Here is a 20,821-nt window from a genome sequence, read left to right on the forward strand (position 1 = left end):
TCAGAGACCTACTTGGTGCACTATTTGGTTCTATACTCACTATTTTTCATAAATACTATGAAAAATATACACACTTTGTAACTTATAGAAGAAGTCAAAAAAGTGAAATTTCATAATCTTATTAAGATAAGATTTTTAGTCATAGTAGTTGAGTTATTAATGGTCTCTTTAAAGTCAATATTTCACTAATATGATATTATTAATTTAGACAACATAAGATTAGAGAATGTGGGGTAGCTGGAAATAATTCTCTATCCTATGAATGATATAGAATGTGGGGTGTCTAAAACGAAACTATGATTTTATGTTGTGTTATGAAACATATAAATCTGTTTGTACGAGAATGACTCTTTAAATTGCATGAAACTTAGAGAATTTTCTCATAGTTTGAAAATCTTGGATTATATATGTGAAATCCTAGTGTTAAAGATTATTAAAACTGATAAAAAGATACTATTCGAGTATAAGTATTTTTACATAGAAAAATTTTAGTATTTAGATGATTCTTGAAATAGCTCTCTTAGCATAAAATTGAGAAATAATTAATGGAAATAATGTTTGAATGCTAAAGATTTGGAGAGTTTTTATACTTGACCTGACATCTATAACATACTCACAATCCAATATTAGATACTGAAAGAAATTTTAAGTATTTTCTTGAGAACTTAAAGTTTCTAATGACTTATTGGTTACAAATTATTGAAAAATATCATAGAGTCTTAAAAGGATATTATGATTATGTATTTGATAATGCATCGATAAACTTCTTTTAGTAGTCACGTGTTTATTTTGGATAGAGCAACTTTTGTAAAGATTTGTGAAAATTTATTTTAATAACTCTATTGTGAAGTCTGAGATGCTAAGTGAATACTTAACTAGGTAAGAGGTTGAATACCTGAAGAATCTATCTTGTTGAAAAATTCTTAAAGAGAAATATTTATCGTGCATGGTTTTACATAATTCATATAAGTGGTTTAAAAATCAAGCCTAGAATAAAAAGATAAGACATAAGTCCGTAAATTAAAATGATAGTACTTTGAGGTACATGAGAATTGAAGAGAATTTATTTTGATCTCTTAACTTAAGAGTTAATATAAAAATTGATTCATGATTTGTCGAGGGGATAGGTCTTAAACCCATTTGGTTGAGGAATTCATGGTGGACACCCAACTTAGTCTTCTAAGTTCAATGTGGTCAAATGAAGCCATGAAAAGACTCATAGTGTACATTGTTGTCTATCCCTATGGCAAATAATGTACATGCATAAGGATAAACATTTGCTCTTAATGGTAGCCTAAGTTTTGGGTGGTCATAGTGAGAAGGATTGATAAATTCACTGACGTGAAAGGATGAGATTTACACTATCAATGAATTAATGGCTCAGGATTTGAGTGGTCCTAGTGAGACAGACTTGATGAGTTCACTAACTTGAGATGTTGAGTCTTGCGCTTTTAAAGAGTTCATATCCCAGTATTTGGGTGGTCCTTGTGAGACGTTGCTTGATGAATTCACCGAATCTTATAACTGAAATGCCAAACGAGTTCCATTTCCTTATTTTGGGTGTACAAAATATGGAAAAATGTGTTAACCTTGGGGGACGACATCCACTTTTGGGACTACACCAATCAAAGAGAAATTTCTTCTAAGACAATGATTACACGACACAATAATTATATTGTCTTTATTTATTTATTTATTTATTATTTATGTTAGTAAATATTAATATCTCCATTTTGTAATAGTAACTTTTTCTAACAAGGGTAAGAGGAAAGGTTAAGGCAAATAAAGGTATCCTGGTATAAGCAAACTTTAGCCTTTTGTTTTGTTGTTTTGGCTTTTAATATTGTATAAGGTTCGCTAAGTTATTGTCCGAATAGTTTTGACATTGGTAGAAAGATGAGTTTGAGCAAAAGCACAAAATTGTTTAAGGTATATGATAATATCACTTTTCAATCTCAACAGGTACAACCAAGTCATCCAAGTATTGTCATCGACTATTGTTATGAGAAAAAGTCCACTATGGGTGGATATACGATAGGAACCCCAAAGATTTATGTGAAGAAGCTCAAAAGGAGTGGTAATCCTAGAATGACTAGTGGGAAAAGGTAAATGGTATTTATTAGCAACAGGGAAAACAGGACAAGCATACAAATCATGAAATTGTAATGAGATGATTGCAAAAAAAGAAGTTTTATTAAGTTTAGCAGCAGGAGCATGGCCAAGACAACCATGCCAAAGCTGAACAGATTCAATAGTAGAAGACATACATTTTGAACAACCAACACAATTAGAAACAAAACACAAAGGATTACAAGATATAGTAGAAGGTATACCAGACCCAAAACTTGAAGAATCAATGAAGTACCATCCATGGGACATCTTACCAATCCCCATCATCTTCCTATTGTAAAGGTCCTGCAGAATACAAAAGGTAGGATAGAAGTGAATATGACAGTGAAGCACTTTAGTTAATTTGGACATAGAGAGATGATTATGATTAAAATGAGGTATGTATAAAACATTGTAATCGAAATCTCAGGAGTGAGTAAAAAACCTAATATGAGAGATAGGAACAGTCTTACCATCCGGTAAATGGAAAAACGAGACTCTAGGAAACAGGAAATAGGAGTAATCAAACTTTTAAAGTCAGACAACATGTGGTCTGTGGCACGCATATCCAAAATCCACCTCAAGGAATCACAAGAACTAGTGAAAGAAGACATACCTTCCATATTCGCATAAGGCTCATGCAATGAACCTTTGTTCATTAAATTAAGAATTTGATGATACAAAGCTGAAGTAAACAATATAGCTGTCGAAGAAGGTTCTGAAACAATGTTACCAGCTAAAACAAAAGAATCAGGATCAGACTTATCCGAAACCACAATAGAATGATTAGTCTTCTTCTTGGTGAAATGAAAATCAAGGGAAACCATTGAGACGATAACATGGGGCACGCCTGTAACCCTTAATGTGGTAATGATCACAAACGCCATTGAATCGTTGTTTATCAGTACTTGCATAGGAAGTGGAATAACATGGCTGATGATTCAAATTTCATTGGAGAAATCCCAGAAAGTTGAACACGTTGGGATTCTTCTTTAATGACCATTGAATAGGTTGATAACTCTTCAAAAGATATCATTTAAGATCTTTTTACCCAGGTTGAGCTCGAATTTTAACATTTTTAGGATCATATTAAGATCATTTTTATATATTTTTCATCATTTGCATCACGAGAGTAAGTAGGTGGAAGTTGGCTTGATTTTAATGTTTTATGCTGAAAACTGGTACGTTGATGTTGTGGCAATTCTCGAAGCTACAGGTGATGATGTGTCGAATTGTTGAACATAACCTGCAACAACGGGTGACTTAGCAGACAGTTATGGATATTTTTGGATTCGCAACTGTCTAATACATCTGAAAATTGCTGAAAATATAGGAAAAATCATATTTCCCTATTGGAGGATGCTTGACCATGTGGCCTTATAAATAGGGTCTCCCTTCACGCTTTTGGGAGGAATTTTTCATATCCTACATTTTTCTCCACCACTTTCAGCCATGATGGTAGCCTAATTAGCTTTTATGTTTTGAACTTGAGAAAGAGAAAAACATTATTGTGAATGTTGAATGTTTATTATTGTTTTATTGGGTATCAAACATAAAGTGTTCGAGTAAATGCTTGAATGATGGTTTTTTTTAACTATGTTACGAGCTGTGGTTTTACTATGATGTTGATTAAAGATAATAACATCTTATGCATGTGAGTTTTGGTTAGTTTTATAGATAAAATTAGTTAAGGATGCATGCTAGCTTTGATACAAAATAGGTGATTACAAGAGTAACACATCCGTATAGAGATATAGGATGCCTATGCTATGCTTTGTTAATTATGAACTTATTAGTTTTGTAATGAGAGTTAAAAAATAATTGGTTGTAAAATTAATCATTGCAAGACTCATGAAACATAGTGCTATAACATGATTATTATAAAAGTAGCCCATTATGAAAACATCTTAGGTTCATCAGTCTGAATGCCCATTATTTGCTGCAACATTTCCCTGCTCCTTAACTTTGGTATTTTTTCCTTCTACTTTTGTTTGTTAATCATCAACTTTAACTCTTTTTTGCTACACTTGAACTCTACTATAATCAAATTGCTCCCTGTGGGTTAGACATCTATAGCATTATTTTGCTACCACTTTATTACTTGTTTGACAGTGTATGTTTGTAGTTTGTTGTAGCATTTACATAATATCAAGTTTTTGACACCATTGCCGGGGTATTCATGCACAATGTATGTTTGACAATGTATGCTTGCATTTTGTTGTAGCATTTTGTTTAGAGTTTCTTTTATGGCTTACTTATTTGTTTATTTCTTTTTTTAGGTACTTATCTTTTCTAGTTTAATTTGTTTATGCCCCGAAGTGACAACTAACTATAGCCTTTTGATCTGAAAATAGAACAAACATTTTGACGCCGTCGAAGAGAAGCTATGAGAAATCAAGTAAACATAAACGTTGGAAATGGAAACAATGCCCTACCTCCGCTACAACATGGAGATGATATTGAAATATCTACTGGAAATGGAGCTGGGCCGCAACAATTCTATAATATGGATGATCGAAACCGACCCATCTGAGAGCATGTAGTGCCAACACTTGATTATCTATATCCTGACATTGTGCGACCAATAATACATGTTGCCAATTTTGAGCTGAAGCCGATCATGTTTCAGATGTTGCAGTCTATAGGGCAATATGGTGGTTCATTTATTGAAGATCCTCGAGCACATGTTTGAGCTTTTATGGAAGTATGTGATTCATTTGTCCAACAAGGAGTTCATGAAGAGGCATTAAAGATGAAGTTATTCTCTTATTCGTTGCGAGATAAAGCAAGAGCATGGTTGACATCTGTTGAGTTAATCGATTGGAAGAATCGGCCAAGAGGGGGTGAATTGGCAATTAAAAACGTCGATGGAAGCTTTGACAGGAAATTGAAAATATTTGCACAGCGATTTAGAGTAGTTCGACTTTCTCAATCAAAGTCTACGTCCACTACCTTAGCTATCCACACTAAGGATTTTCCACAAATTCACTAATTTGTCTTTCTTTTGAGGACAAAGAGTAACCTTACAAATCCCTCAAGAATTATACCCCAAATTCTTAAGAACACTCTCTCCCAAAGAGAAAATTACAAATTCGCAAACTTTACAGAAAAACCTCACAAGGTAGATTGTTTGCACAATTTTAGAACAAGAAAAGAACACTCAAATATGAATACAATTGAGCACAAAATGTGTTCTTGAAAGCAAAATGAATATTGAGTGAAAATAGGCTTGAATTTCTCAAACTTGATGTTTGATGCTTTCTCTCTTGATTCTTTCTCAATTCTTGTGGATCATAGGCTTCAGAACTTGTTTAAATACACATTGGATCAATTCTGAACGTTGGGGATCATTGGTGAGGTCAATAGATCCGTTGTGTGAATTCATCTTCAAAAAACTATAGGGAGCGTAGGGTTATCGATACCCATTGAGCATTCTTTTTTTCTCGGAGCCAAAATCAACATAAGGAGTATCGGTACCATTGAGCTAGGTATCGGTACCTCTTTGAATAGGGGTATCCATACCCTTATTGCATTCGAAGTATAAGAGGTATCGATACTTCTTAGGAGGGTATCGGTACCTCCCTATTTAAAACTCATTTTTGGCTTGATTTTGGTTTGAAATACTTTGTAAAAATTATTTCAAAAATGTTTTAATATTGAAAACTTGGAGTAATATATGTGATATTCGATTAATTGGATCGAATATTATTTTTGAAATTGAATATAAAATCTTAAAATTCATTAATACTTTATTTGTTATATCGAAACATCAAAATATTTTCAAAAATCTCCCCCTTTTGATATAACAAAATATTTAAGAAATTTTAAGATTTTCTTTTGAAAAATCATTTTTGAATATTTACTCCCACTCCCCCTTACTTATTCTCCCCCTTTTTGTTAAATCAAAAAGACTCTATGAAAATGTTTAAACAAGATAGCCAATTGATTTATATAATTATAGCTGCTAAGATCAAAGTCAAGAGAATTTTAGCCATTAGTCCATAATCAATATTCATAAACATATGTAATTTGGAATTGGTCATAAATTAACTAAGATGCAAATGATGCAAAGATTGATGAAATTAACATAAACATTAAGTTCAAATTAAACATTCAAACCATTCAAACACACAAATATCCAATATCCAAACAAACAAATCCAAATAAATATTCAAACAACCATCCAAAACATTCAAAATATTTTAACAATCAAGAGTTCATAATTCAACCTAAGAAAACTAGCAAGGCAAGGTTTAGTCATCCATCGGTGATAGATGTGCCCATATATTAGCCATATCTCGTGTCATCTCATCGACCCTTGTGTTTAGTTCATCAAAATGAGCTTGAGTTGCCCGTTATTGCTCGAGATGTTGTGCAGCGAGCTGAGACTCAAGGGATGTAAACCTCATGTCAAATGTCTCCCTGAACGATCAAAAATATGGAGGCATCTGACTATCTTGCTCGGATGGCTCATCCTCGGCTAGATTGACGGGATCATCGACATCTCGGAGAAGTTCTTCAAGCTCAGGATCAGCAGCCGCTGCTGAAGCAGCTCGTGAAGAGTTAACACCCAGAGTTTTCTGGGTTGAACGAACCCATTGATCCTTGTCACCACTCCATCCCGATTTACGCAAAGTTTTAAGATTTATTTGGGAGGTAAGAGGGATGGCTACATCAAGCTTGACCTTAAGCTTGGCTTTGATAAACATATTACTCAGAAGACAACCGTAAACTAAAGTTTCTACGCGTTTAGAAGGGATATTGTTTACGGTTTCAACGAGTTCGGCAAAGATAATTTTAGGTAGGTTTATTTTCCTATTTTTCTGGATACAATGTATCCACTATAAATCTAAAGCTCTAAGAGTGGAGTATTTGCCTCCGGATGGTCTAAACCACCAAGAGATGATCAGATGAAGAAAACGTTCATGGTGATCTAACAACGTACTCGCACTAGACTTAGCTTTATAAGGAGTACCTACTATTTCTCGTTCATTGTCTAAGCTGTTATTATCTAAACCAAATGCGTTAACAATGAATTCGGTGTCAATATAAATGTATTAGCCTAGGAGATAAGACCTAATACTTACAGTGGCTGTTTCAGACTCGTTTTGGATACAAACCGCATTGGAATAGAAAATGCGAACGAGTTATTGGTAAACAACTGGTTCAAGTTGAAAATGTTTATCAAATTTCCAAGTTTGAATGGTAGGAAGATATCATCATGGCTTGAAGAGAAGGGATACGTTCTTCTCGAATTTTATACGACTCGAAGAGATGAACAAACCTAGTGTAAATATTTTCCCTACGACGAGGTTCGTTAAAGCACGAGTTTTGAATTGTTATTTCGGAGTCATTTGGATTTTGTGGTTGAATAGGAGGTGGATTTGAAGGTCGGTTTGAATGACTCGAAGATGTCCTAGGGCGTTTAGACTGAGACATGGTTACGAAATCAGAATATATAGAGTACCTGCAATTTAAAACACATGTATGCAACATAATCAATCCCAAAACTCAATATGAGTCTTCAATAATTCAAGGTTCTTTAAATAATATTTTAATGGGAAAATTTTGAAAACTATTTTGAAAGTGATGTTTGAAAAATCATAATATGTATAGTATTCATGAAAATAACATAATTAAATCAAAAACATGAATTTAAAAACAAACCATTTTTTTATTTTGAAAATTTTAAAAAAATGAGAAAATCTTGTGTTTTTTTATGAAATTTGTTGTAGATTCTTGTTCTAAATCAAAATCTAACAAATGCCCAGTAACTATTTTGAACTAGAACTAACTATAACTAGTCCTATGTTCAAAAATCAATAAAACAATGGTTTAGAAATATTACCTTGAAAATTTGAAGATTGAGTGAGATTTGTTGTTGTTTGCACGATTTTGACGATACTAGCAGGATTATAAGTTGAAAACTAGTTGAATTCTGACATGTATTGAAGGTTTTGAGTAGTAAGGGTTGAGAGAATAAGCAACCGGTTATGAGTGTTGTGTTTTGGGGGTTTTGACAAAATGAATTTTTAGGGATTTAAAGCCTAAATCCGACAGGGGGTATCGATACCCATAGAGGGGTATCGATACACATTCAAAGAGGGCATCGATACACGTTGAAGCAGTATCGATACCTAGCTAGGGGGTATCGATACCTGGTGTACAAAAATGTCAAAAATCTGCTTTTAATCACTCAACATGCAAAATTAATCACCTCTAGTGATATTGCCAACTCATATTACAAAAATTAATTATGTTCAATCAATCAAATCTGCCCTTACATTTTATTTGAACATATTATTAATTTTCTCTAAAGATCATAAACTCCCCCTAACTATTAGCATACAATGCAATCAAAAATGTCATTTTTATATGCATTTTTCATTTCTAATTAAAAGTACTAAAATTATTTTAAACGCTAAGTCAAGGTAGGTCAATTAAATCTAATTCTCTCCTAAGCGTCCAAAATCTCTCTTTATCTAAAGGTTTTGTAAAAATATCAGCTATTTGATGCAAAGTATCAATAAATTCTAGAACTACATCTCCCTTTGTGACATGATCTCTAATGAAATGGTGTCTAGTTTCAATGTGCTTAGTTCTAGAGTGTTGGATGAGATTTTTAGTGAGACAAATAGCACTAGTATTGTCACACTTGATAGGTATGGTATCAACTTCAATTCCATAGTCTAAAAGTTGTTGTTTTTTCCATAAAACTTGCGCAACAACTACCGGTTGAAATATATTTCGCTTCAGTGGTATATAATGCAACACTATTTTGTTTATTTGAAAACCAAGAAATCAGCATATTTCCTAAGAATTGAAAAGTATCGGAGGTGTTTTTCCTATCTATTTTGCATCCTCAATAATCCTCATCAGAGAAGGCATGCAAGCTAAAGCTAGAGTCTCTATGATACCAAAGTCCTAAACTAGGAGTTTCCTTAAGGTATCTAAAGATTCTCTTAATGGCTTTTAGATGTGATTCCTTAGGGCATGATTGAAATCTAGAACATAAGCAAACACTAAACATAATATTCGGTTTACTTGCAGTTAGATAAAGCAAAGAGCAATCATAGGCCTATAAAGTTTAACATCTACATATTTACCTCATTCATCTTTGTCAAGATTTGTAGATGAGCTCATTGGAGTGGTTTGAGGTTTCACATTCTCCAATCCAAACTTCTTGAGCATATCCTTAATGTATTTTTCTTGATTGATGAAGATACAATCTTTTTTTTTTGCTTGATTTGGTGCCCCAAGAAAAATAAAAGCTCCCCCATCATGCTCATCTCAAATTCACTCTGCATTAGCTCAGAAAATTCTTGGCAAAGATCATCATTAGTAGAACCAAATATTGTATCATCAACATAAATTTGAACTACTAATAAATCTTTAACTTTTCACTTTAAAAACAATGCAGTGTCAACCTTCCCTTTTGAAAAACCTTTTTCAATTAAAAAGTTTGACAATCTTTCATACCAAGCTCTAGGAGCTTGTTTTAAACCATATAAATCTTTTGTCAACTTAAAAACATGGTTTGGAAATTTTGAATCTTCAAAACCAGGAGGTTGTTCCACATACACTTCTTCTTTTATGAAACCATTTAAAAATGCACTTTTAACGTCCATTTGATATAGTTTAAATTCATTGAAACATGCAAATGCTAATAACATTCTAATAGCTTCCATCCTAGCTACGGGAGCATATGTTTCATCATAGTCTATGCCTTCTTCTTGAGTATAGCCTTGAACAATAAGTCTAGCCTTGTTCCTCACTATATTGCCACTTTCCTCTATTTTTTTCCTAAACACCCATTTAGTACCTATAGTAGATTTATTACTAGGCCTTTCAACTAATGTTCATACTTGACTTCTATCAAATTAATTTAACTCTTCTTTCATAGCCATAATCCAATTTTCATTGGTTAATGCTTCTTTAACATTTTTAGGCTCTATGCATGAGATAAATGCAACATAATTACATACGTCCCTAAGAGAAGATCGAGTAGTTACCCCTTTGGATGGATCACCTAAAATCTCACCATCCTTGACATAGTTGTACTCTCTTGGGTATGAGATTTCCATTTCTTCAATGGTTAGATTCTTGAAGGCATCTTGAGTTTCCTCATCCTTCAATTCTTCCTTTGATGATGGTTCTCCAACGTTATTTGCTTTTACAATACCTACATCATCATCAACACAATAATCCTTCCTCGGAAGTGGATTATCATCGAAAACAACACGTATAGACTCTTCTACCACTAAAGTTCTTTTATTAAATACTCGATAAGCTTTAGAATTTAAGGAATACCCAGAAAAATTCCTCACACTTTAACATCAAATTTGCCAAGGTTATCTTTTCCGTTGTTTAAAACAAAACATTTACATCCAAATGGATGAAAATAGCTAATGTTAGGATTTTTATTTTTGAAAATTTCATATGGAGTTTTCTTTAAAATAGGAATAATCATTACTCGATTAATAACATAACAATCGGTATTTGTGGCTTCCGCCCAAAAATATTTTGGAAAATTGTTTTCACAAAGCATGGTTCTAGCCATTTCTTCTAAAGTTCTATTTTTCCTCCCAACAACTCCATTTTGTTGAGGGGTTCTAAGTGCTAAACAATTATGGCTAATTTTATTAGAATTACAAAACTCAATAAATCCAAGATTTTCAAATTCAGTACAATGATCACTCCTAACACTTGAAATTGAATAACCTTTTTCATTTTGGATTACTTTTGAAAAAGTGATAAAATGTTCTAATGTTTCATCTTTGGTACTTAAGAATAGAACCCAAGTATATCTAGAATAGTCATCTACTAATACAAAACCATATTGTTTTCCACCCAAGCTAATTGTTCTAATTGACCCAAAAAGATCTATATGGATCAATTGTAATACTCTACTAGTGGATACATCATTAATGGATTTAAAGGAAACTTTTTTTTTTGTTTTCCTTTTTAGCATGCATCACATATTTTATCTTTATCAAATTTGAGCTTTGGCAACTCTCTTACTAATTCACCTTGAATTAGTCTTTGTAAAACACTCATGCTTTATGCATAAATTAGTCTATTAATGAATCTAAATGCATGTAATGTTTCCTATTTTATGACAAATAAGCATAATCCGATTAGATGCAATGTCGAAAATTTTACAACCATTTGTTTAAAACAAGACATTGTATCCTTTATCACATAATTGACTAATACTCAAGAGATTATGCTTCAACCCATTCACATATAATACTTTTTTTTAATTGTATGGAAGATGTATTACCTATAGTACCTATACCTTCAATGTAACCTTTTGGGTTGTCACCAAAGGTTACCACTCCTACATTTTTGTCATTAAACTCTATAAACCAGCTCTTGTCTCCAGTCATGTGTCTTGAGCATCCACTATCAAGGAACTATGAGTTTGAACTTGTATTTCGTGCCTTGTAGCAATGCTCCTTTTCCTACAACATAGATAATTTTTATTTTGGTACCCAAATTCTTTGGTTCCATATTCATTATCCCTAAAATCCTAGTCCCTTAAGTATCCATTTTTAGGATATCGTTATCCTTAGTAGTATTGAGTCTTTAAGGACCCATATACTTCTAATGATTTACCATTGATGTTCTTTGGGGACCTCTATGATGATTTTAAGATTTTAATATTGGATTTTGAATTTTCTCTTTTTCAAAGCGTTTTGTTCCAACTTTATCAAATAAGCTTTAAGATCAATTTCTTTTTTATGATCATCATTGACTTGAAAGTAATATGCAAATCAGAATTTTTCTTTTCAAATCTCGATTTTGATTTGCAATTCATTAATTTACTTTCAAGATCATTGTCGGTCTTGATTGAGATTATTTTGTTTTTCAATTTGAAATCTTTCTGTATTTCGAAATAATTTCTCATAATCCGAAGCAACCTAGTATTCCTCTTACTCATAAATTAATAATCTTCTAAATCAAATGACTTAGAGGTACCGAGAATCTTCCCGGTGGCCATCAAGCACTGTTTACTATTTCTGTTTGACATGCCCGGGCTTTTTGCATTCATAGCAAATGATAGGGTCATTCTCCTTTGATTCAGTTTTGAAGCCTTCATTTCATTTGAATTTTCTTCCTCTGTTGGGCTTCATTAATTTTTTGAATCGTAATGCCATTTCTTCATCATCAGAATCACTCTCATCTTTTGTGGATTTGAGAGCAACTCCAACATTCTTCTTTTTCTCAGTCTCCTTCTTCTTCTCGAGATCTACCTCATCTTGAATCATCATTTCATACGTGAGGAGAGAACCAATAAGCTCATCAAGATTTAAAGACTTTAGGTCTTTAGCTTCGATGATTGTCGTCTTCTTCGATTGCCAAGCTTTTTGAAGAGAGAAAATGATCTTCCTCACAACCTTCTTGTTTGGAATAATTTCTCCATATACTTTGAGGACATTGACAATCACAAAAAATCTATCCGTCATAACTTTGATGTCTTCATCCGGTTTCATCCTGAAATTTTCATAGCTATGAGTAAGAAGACTGATTTTAGATTCTTTTACCTCGTTGGTTCCTTCATGAGTGACTTGAAGTTTGTCCCATATCTACTTGGCGGTTGTACAATATGATACTCTCCCGTATTCATCTGGTCTAAGTGCACAGAAAAGAATATGGATAACCTTTGAGTTGAGCTGGAATAATCTCGTCTCTTCTTCACTCCATAAATTTGGATTTGTGGATGGTTCAGAATATCCGTTCATCATGACTTTCCATGCTCCCATGTCACTTGCTTGAATGAAGTAATTCATCCTATTATTCCAATAAGCATAATTAGCTCTATTGAAGAAAGAAGGCTTGTTGACAGGCTGAGAATCAATAACGAAGTCGAAGTTTGATGTGGAGGCTATTGATGACTTGAATATCAATCGAACTCTTCCTGAATCTACTTAAAAGGTTGTAAAACCTTCAAATGAGTGTAGCTATGATACCAATTATTGAGTTAATCGATCGGATGAATCGACCAAGAGGGGGTGAGTTGGCAATTAAAAACGTCGGTGGAAGATTTGACAGAAAATTGAAAATATTTGCATAGTGATTTAGAGTGGTTCGACTTTCTCAACCAAAGTCTACGTCTACTACCTTATCTATCCACACTAAGGATTTTCCACAAATTCACTAATTTTTCTTTCTTTTGAGGACAAAGAGTAACCTTACAAATCCCTCAAGAATTATACCATAAATTCTTGAGAACACTCTATCCCAAAGAGAAAATTACAAATTCACAAACCTACAGAAAAACCTCACAAGGTAGATTGTTTGCACAATTTTATAACAAGAAAAGAACACTCAAATATGAATACAATTGAGCACAAAATGTGTTCTTGAAAGCAAAATGAATATTTAATGAAAATAGGCTTGAATTTCTCAAACTTGATGTTTGATGCTTACTCTCTTGATTCTTTCTCAATTCTTGTTGATTATAGGCTTCAGAACTTGTTTAAATACACCTTGGATCAATTCTGAACGTTGGGGGATCATTGGTGAGGTCAATATAGCCTTTTTGGTGTGAATTCATCTTCAAAAATCTGTTGGGGGCGTAAGGGTATCGGTACCTCCTGTGTAAAATTCAAATATTTCGACCGTTATATGACTAAGGGTATCGGTACCTCTCAGGGGTATCGGTAACCATTGGGCATTCTATTTTTCGCGGAGCCAAAATTAACATAAGGGGTATCGGTACCTTTGAGCTAGGTATCGATACCTCTTTGTATAGGGGTATCGGTACCCTATGAGTATCCATACCCTTATTGCATTCAAAGTGTAGGGGTATCAATACCTATTAGGAGGGTATCAGTACCTCCCTATTTAAAACTCATTTTTGGCTCGATTTTGGTTCCAAATATTTTGTAAAAATTATTTCAAAAATGTTTTAAGATTGAAACACAATTTTTCACATAAGTAAGGAGTAAAATTGACATTTAAAAACTTGGAGTAATATATGTGATATTCGATTCATTGGATTGAATATTAATTTTGAAATTAAATATAAAATCTTAAAATTCATTAATATTTTATTTGTTATATCGAAACATCAGAATGTTTTCAACAACATCTCTTCCACCTGGTGCTATAGCATCTTGAAACGAGCTAACACAAGTTTTTGATGTGATTCAATCCACCAAATATGAATGCAAATCTATGAAACGACCTCACTTCTTTCAATCAAATAAAAGATGAAAGCTTGTATAAGGAATGGAAAAGATTTAAGGACTTGTTGCAAAAATTTCCAAAGCATGAATTCCTAAATTGGACACAAATGAAAATGTTCTAAAATGAATTTAACATGTACACTCGTATGGTGGTTGATGCTTCAGCAAGATGAGCATTGATGGACTAGACATATAATGAGGCATATGATATTTTGGAAAGAATATCAAACCATGATTATCAATACCCCAACACAAGGAACATGCTTGGCATACATAATGTTGCAACAGTGGATTCTGATGCTTTCAATTTAATGGCTTCCTAAATCAAAACATTGAAGGACATAGTGAAGAAGTTACAAAAGTCAAGAGGGGTGTACGATGCAAATACATCATCCCATATCTCATGTGTCTATTGTGGAGATGATCATAGCTATGAGGAATGCCCCCAAAATCCCAACTCCATCTACTATGTGAGGAATTCAATAGGAATGATAATTCCTATGACAACACTTAAAATGCCAACTTCCGTAACTATCCTAATTTTTCTTGAAGGAGCCAAAACGTTGCCAATCCATAATAGCATCATTAAAATAAACCAAAACAGTATAATCAAAAGCAAACGATGCCACATCCTCTGTTACAGCATCAGGCTACACAGCCATAGCAAAGGCAAAACTATCAAGGCTAATCCTCGATACAAACTTCCAATCTATCATCTCTCAAAGCCTTAATGAATGAGTACATGGAAAGTCAATCGACGTCATTAAGAGCTTTAGAGAACCAAGTTAGCCAAATGGTGAATGCCTTGAGAAATATACTACAAGGAATACTCTCCAACAATACTAAGAATCCAAAGCAACAAGGGGAAACTCAATGCAATGAGAATTGCAAGGCTATTACTGCTTGAAGTTGTCTCCACATTGAGAAACCTGTTGAACACCCTAAAAAGGTCTATTTATGAAGGGGCTACTAAGCATTCAAAGGACAAAAATATGAAAGTCGATCTTGAAACGCCCACTATTAGTGTCACAACAAGAGAAACAGGACAATGTAGTAATTTTGGACCATTGCAAGCAACAATGCCTACCACACTTCCAAATGATTCTCCATTCTCAATGCCACAACAACCACAAATAATATTTCCAACGCCAATGTCGTAGCAACCAAAAATAAGGAAGTCTTCTCATTTTCCTCAAAGATTTAAGAAAACTAAGGAGGATTATCAATACCAAGCGTTCATTGAGGTGCTCAAGCAACTAACAATCAACATTCTGTTGATCGATACTTTGGAGCAAAACCCGAATTACATCAAGTTCACGAAGGAAGTTCTTTCCAAAAAGTGAAAACTTGGTGAATTTGAAACTATTGTACTCATTGAAGGGTGCAGTACCATGGTGCGAGTAGATTGCCACCAAAATTAAAGGCTCCAGGGATTTTTATGATCGATACTTTGGAGCAAAACCCGAATTACATCAAGTTCACGAAGGAAGTTCTTTCCAAAAAGTGAAAACTTGGTGAATTTGAAACTATTGTACTCATTGAAGGGTGCAGTACCATGGCTGCGAGTAGATTGCCACCAAAATTAAAGGCTCCAGGGATTTTTACTATCCCTTGTGTTATTGGTGATCGATTTGTAGGAAGAGCATTGTGTGATTTAGGTTCCAACATTAATCTAATTCCTCTATCTATTTCAGGAAATTTGGCATTGGTGAGGCCTAACATACTGTCGTGACACTTCAACTTGCTAATAATCTATTGTTCACCTCGAGGGCATAATAGAAAACGTGCTAGTCCAAGTAGACAAATTTATTTTTCCTACAAATTTCATTGTTCCAGACTATGAATCTGAAAAAATGTCGATCATACTTGACAAACCTTACCTTGCTACAGGTATAACAATAATCAACGTTGAGAAGGGAAAACTTTCTATGCATCTTAATGACATTACCTTTACTACTTTAAACTCTGTTATGAATGATGATAATGTTGAATATCATTATATTAATATCATCGATGAAATTATGCAGGAAAATATGAACGAATGTTACAGCCTTAAGGTTAACACTCCCAATGTCATAGAAATAGTAGAATAAGACAAGCCAGAGGGGAACCAAATGCTTCTACATTTATATTGGCATCAACAATTGTTCTACACCACTAATACTGATTAGAAAGCCATAACATGAGCACCTGAGGAAAACTATAAATGATACCATGGTGAATAATGATACAGTAGCAGCGAAGGCAATAAGGAAGATCTCTCAAGGCTTTAAAGATGGAAGATTGTCTCCAAAAATCACCCCGTGAAGCCACAACATTTCTATGGTGACTGGTGAAGTACGCTTCATGACTGATTCCAGCAAGCGTGAGTTCTTCTTCGAACAATGTTATTATCTCAAAAGCATAAAGGACCTAGAGTAGCATGTTGATGACACAACTGTTGACAAGCATAATGGAGAGTCATTTTACTGGGACCCAAGAGAAGTTACCACAAATCTCCATTTCACTATGTGAAATCATTTTTTACATGCTTTTAATAAGTTATTTATGACATTTGATAAGATTTTTTTACCATCATCCATCACAAGTTGCCTATGCTTCACAACATTAGGTGGAGTTACAAACGACCATTGCTACCCAATACCCTTTTGAATTCCAGATTGTATCGTTGCATGACATTGGTAAAACAACCACCCAGTCATATCTACACAACATCTTTACCAACATTAGGGGAGTATTATTTTCCTTTTCCCATATTTTTTATTTGATTTTTTTCTCTTTGATAGCATGCATTGAGGACAATGTATTGCTTAGGTTTGCGGTGTGTTACCTAGTTTTTGTTTTGTTTCTTTACTAGAAATGTAACACTCATTTCCTTTATACGTTTCCGTACACAAGTCATAGGTGTCACATAACTTTTAAAAACATTCACTCATTTGTAAAACCCATAAATTTTTTGTTTCAAAATTAAAACAAAACAATTTAGTAGAATAATAATACATTCGTTGAAACATATTACCAAAAATTATCAATTTATATACATTCCAGAGCAATTTTCTTAATTTCGATTACATGCCAGCTAATTTTCAAAATAAACATGATTGTCCTACTGTTAATGATGAGTCAACCATAGATTGATGATAGTCTTTGTTTTTCCCTACGCATGAAATCAACAAACGTTAAGTATTTACTTGGTGAAGCATAATACTGTAAATAAACTATAATTCATACATAAGCATATAATAACTATCAAAATCTGAGATAATTCATATACTTCATGAGAATCATTTAAAACCTTTTAAGTTAAACTATGAGTGGCAATTTTTGTGTCGAAATGCACCGTTATGTATTTAACTTGCATTAGTGGCATCTTTCTGCCAAAAATGCACTTTAAGCATTTAACTTGCATTAGTGGCACCTTTCTGCCAAAAATGCACCATTATGCATTTAACTTGCATTAGTGACACATTTTTGCCAAAAATGCACCATTATGCCAAAAATGCACCATTTGCATTTAACTTGCATTAGTGGCACCTTTATGCCAAAAATGCACCATTATACATTTAACTTGCATTAGTGGCACCTTTCTGCAAAAAATACACCATTATGCATTTAACTTGCATTAGTGGCACCTTTCTACCAAAAATGCACCATTATGCATTTAACTTGCATTAGTGACACATTTCTTCCAAAAATGCACCTTTAAGCATTTAACTTGCATTAGTGGCACCCTTCTGCAAAAAATGCACCATTATAAAAATATATCAAATACTATAAAACATACATTAAATTAAAACATTAGAGGTTGACTCTTTGCGAGTCTTCCTCATCCCATATAATTGCAATAAATGCACTCGCCTAATATACCTCCCTAGTATGTTGTAATGGCGTCTAACTACTCGGCAACCTTATCCTTACCCTTTTTCTTGCTTGACTCGGGAGCTTGGTAATGATCTACACAAGCATCCATTAAGTACACAAACCATACCAATGTTAGTATACTCTCTAACACTTATATTTTTAATCATACTCAAAAGTGCTATTATATTCAATTTCTATTAAGATTCCTCCTATCTTAAATTTTCCAGGCTCAGTTGTATCGGTACCCTACCATGGTATCGATACTTCTATATTATGGTATTGATACTCATTTTCAGTGTCGATACCATTTTTATATTCTGGAATCCATAGTATCGATACCTTCCTCACAGTATTGATACCCACAGCAGTATCGATACTAATTGCATCAGTATCGATACTGTTCCTCCAGTACCGATACTCATACCCAAATTTTCCATTTTTAGCTCGATTTTTACCAAATTTTCTTTTAAATCTCTTACTTTTACCTCAAATTCGTAGTGACCACACCGAGTCCGAAAAGTTTTTTTGAAAATATCATCCTCTTTGATCTTTAATTGGTGGTAACTTGACCTCAAGTCTATCTTAGAGAACATTATTGCACCTTTCAATTGATCGAATAGATCATCAATCTTTGAAAGAGGATATTTATTCTTTATCGTTACTTTATTTAACTGACGGTAGTCAATGCATAATCGCATAGACCCGTTCTTTTTCACAAAGAGCACAGGTGCTCCCTAAGGAGAAACAAGGTCTGATAAATCCCTTATCGAGTAGCTCTTGTAATTGGGTTTTTAATTCTCTTAACTCCGTTTGAGTCATCCGACATAGAGCCATAGAAACAGGTTTGGTACCCGGGTAAACCTCAATCTTGAATTCTACCTCAAGAACTGGAGGTAATCCCGACAACTCCTTGAGAAGACATCCAGAAACTCCGTAACCATTGGGATATCATCAAATTTCACTTTCATTATTAAAGTGTCTATCACATTAGCTAGGAAAGCTATACACCCTTTTGACATTGTAGACACCCGTTTTTGTCCGGGTCTTTCTTTTTATTTATTTTAATGTTAATATTATGACTATTATTATTATTATTATTATTTTTAATTTACATATATTGCACATCTTTTTCAGGCTTGAAAATGGAGCCCAAATTAAAATACAACCCAGAAGCAGTGAACCGCCTAACAAGTGACCCAACTGACCCATTACAACAACTCGAACCAGGCATGGATCTGGCCCAAAGCAATTAGGGTTTTAACCCTAAATATCATCTAGCTGCCAGCCACCGCCGCCTCTTGGTTTTCCAGCTCCCACCGATGAGTGAGTCGTCGTCGATCCACCGAGTCGGCCAAATAGTAACCGAGCGTCATCCACAATACCCAAACACAACACCAAATTAGCTAAATCAAATCAAATCTAAAACCCCAAATAAAAAATAGCCTAAGTCCTAATTTTTCGGGATTCAATCATACCAAACAACATAGACCCATCCCCTATTTTTCTAGACATCATAATCTCACCAAAACGAGCATATTAAATCAACATGCAACGAGAGAAAAAGATTCATTATGGGGGTTGAAGAAAAAGCAGAAAATAGAGAGAAAAGAGGGGGACCATTTGGTTTTCCAGGAAAAATAGGAAAGAAAGAAAAAACCATTAAAATCAAATAGCGAAAACCACTCACCTTTCGCCGAGATTTGGTCGTTAGTGGTACCATCGGAGTTAGGAGAACCAAGTAGAAGGTAACTTTTCTCTTTCTCTTCAGTTTTGGTAATACTTTGGAGGGTCAAGAGATTCGGTTTATAGGGTTTTAAAGTTGATAAGAAGGGGTGTAGGGTTGTTTTGCTCCCCGTGGCCACTGATCTACGGTGGCCGGGGAGCTGTGATCTTTCCTCGACGAGGAACTTCAAAGAAAATATGAGAAAAGGGAGAGGGAGAGTTAAGCGGTTGAGAGAAGGGGGAAAATAGGGGAAGTTTAGGGTTTCAAAACCCTAAATATGGTTTATAACCACACAGCTATACGAAGTCATTTTGAATAGGGTTGGGGGCTACGTGTTTTGCATTTAGGGCTAATAGCATTTTTAGTCCTCGTAGCCCTATAATCTTACACTTGTGTTCTTAATGTTTGGGGGTAAATCATCAGTTTGATCCATGCCTTTTGTAATCTTACCCATATTTAACATTTATTTTCAGGGTAAATCTCAGTTTAAGTCCCCACGTTTGTATTGTCCTGTAACTGGTCATTAATGAAATTTTGAAATCTTTAACTTCGGGCCTCATATTTAATTTCATTTGTATTTTAGTCCTAGCTTTTATATTAAATATGTGTATGTTGATATTTTACTTTGAGCACAGATTTTTTTAAAGTTTTCATATTAGTCACTGAATAGAACTTTGAATCCTTTAATATCTAGCTTCAAGTATTGATTGTTTGTATTTTAATCATTATCTATTCTTTAATATAAATTCAGTTTAATGTCTATTTTAGGCTATTAATTTATGATTTATTTCATTTAGATCCTTATTTGTGTAGTAGTGAATTTATCTGTATTTATGATTTGGCTCCTGAATTTATTTTTCTTTTGTTCCAGTCCTTAAATATTATTTTGGAAGATAAATTTTGAATTTGTATCATAGATCTTAGATTTCACTTT

The 20,821-nt window shown here is 33.7% G+C and overlaps 1 long non-coding RNA gene and 1 other non-coding gene across 2 annotated transcripts; one reads left to right on the forward strand and one right to left on the reverse strand.

Annotated features, from left to right (window-relative positions):
- The first annotated feature begins 1,762 nt into the window (after positions 1-1,762).
- Positions 1,763-19,962, forward strand: LOC120144544. The gene is made up of 3 exons (XR_005518042.1): positions 1,763-1,867; positions 4,235-4,240; positions 19,952-19,962. It is a non-coding gene; the product is annotated as an uncharacterized LOC120144544 (long non-coding RNA).
- On the reverse strand, positions 14,288-14,393 carry LOC120144938. Its single transcript, XR_005518087.1, has one exon. It is a non-coding gene; the product is annotated as a small nucleolar RNA R71 (small nucleolar RNA).
- Positions 19,963-20,821: the final 859 nt, after the last annotated feature.

The sequence above is a fragment of the Hibiscus syriacus genome, unplaced genomic scaffold (assembly GCF_006381635.1).
Source record: "Hibiscus syriacus cultivar Baekdansim isolate YM2019G1 unplaced genomic scaffold, ASM638163v2 tig00110890_pilon, whole genome shotgun sequence".
In the NCBI taxonomy this organism is placed as follows: domain Eukaryota; kingdom Viridiplantae; phylum Streptophyta; class Magnoliopsida; order Malvales; family Malvaceae; genus Hibiscus; species Hibiscus syriacus.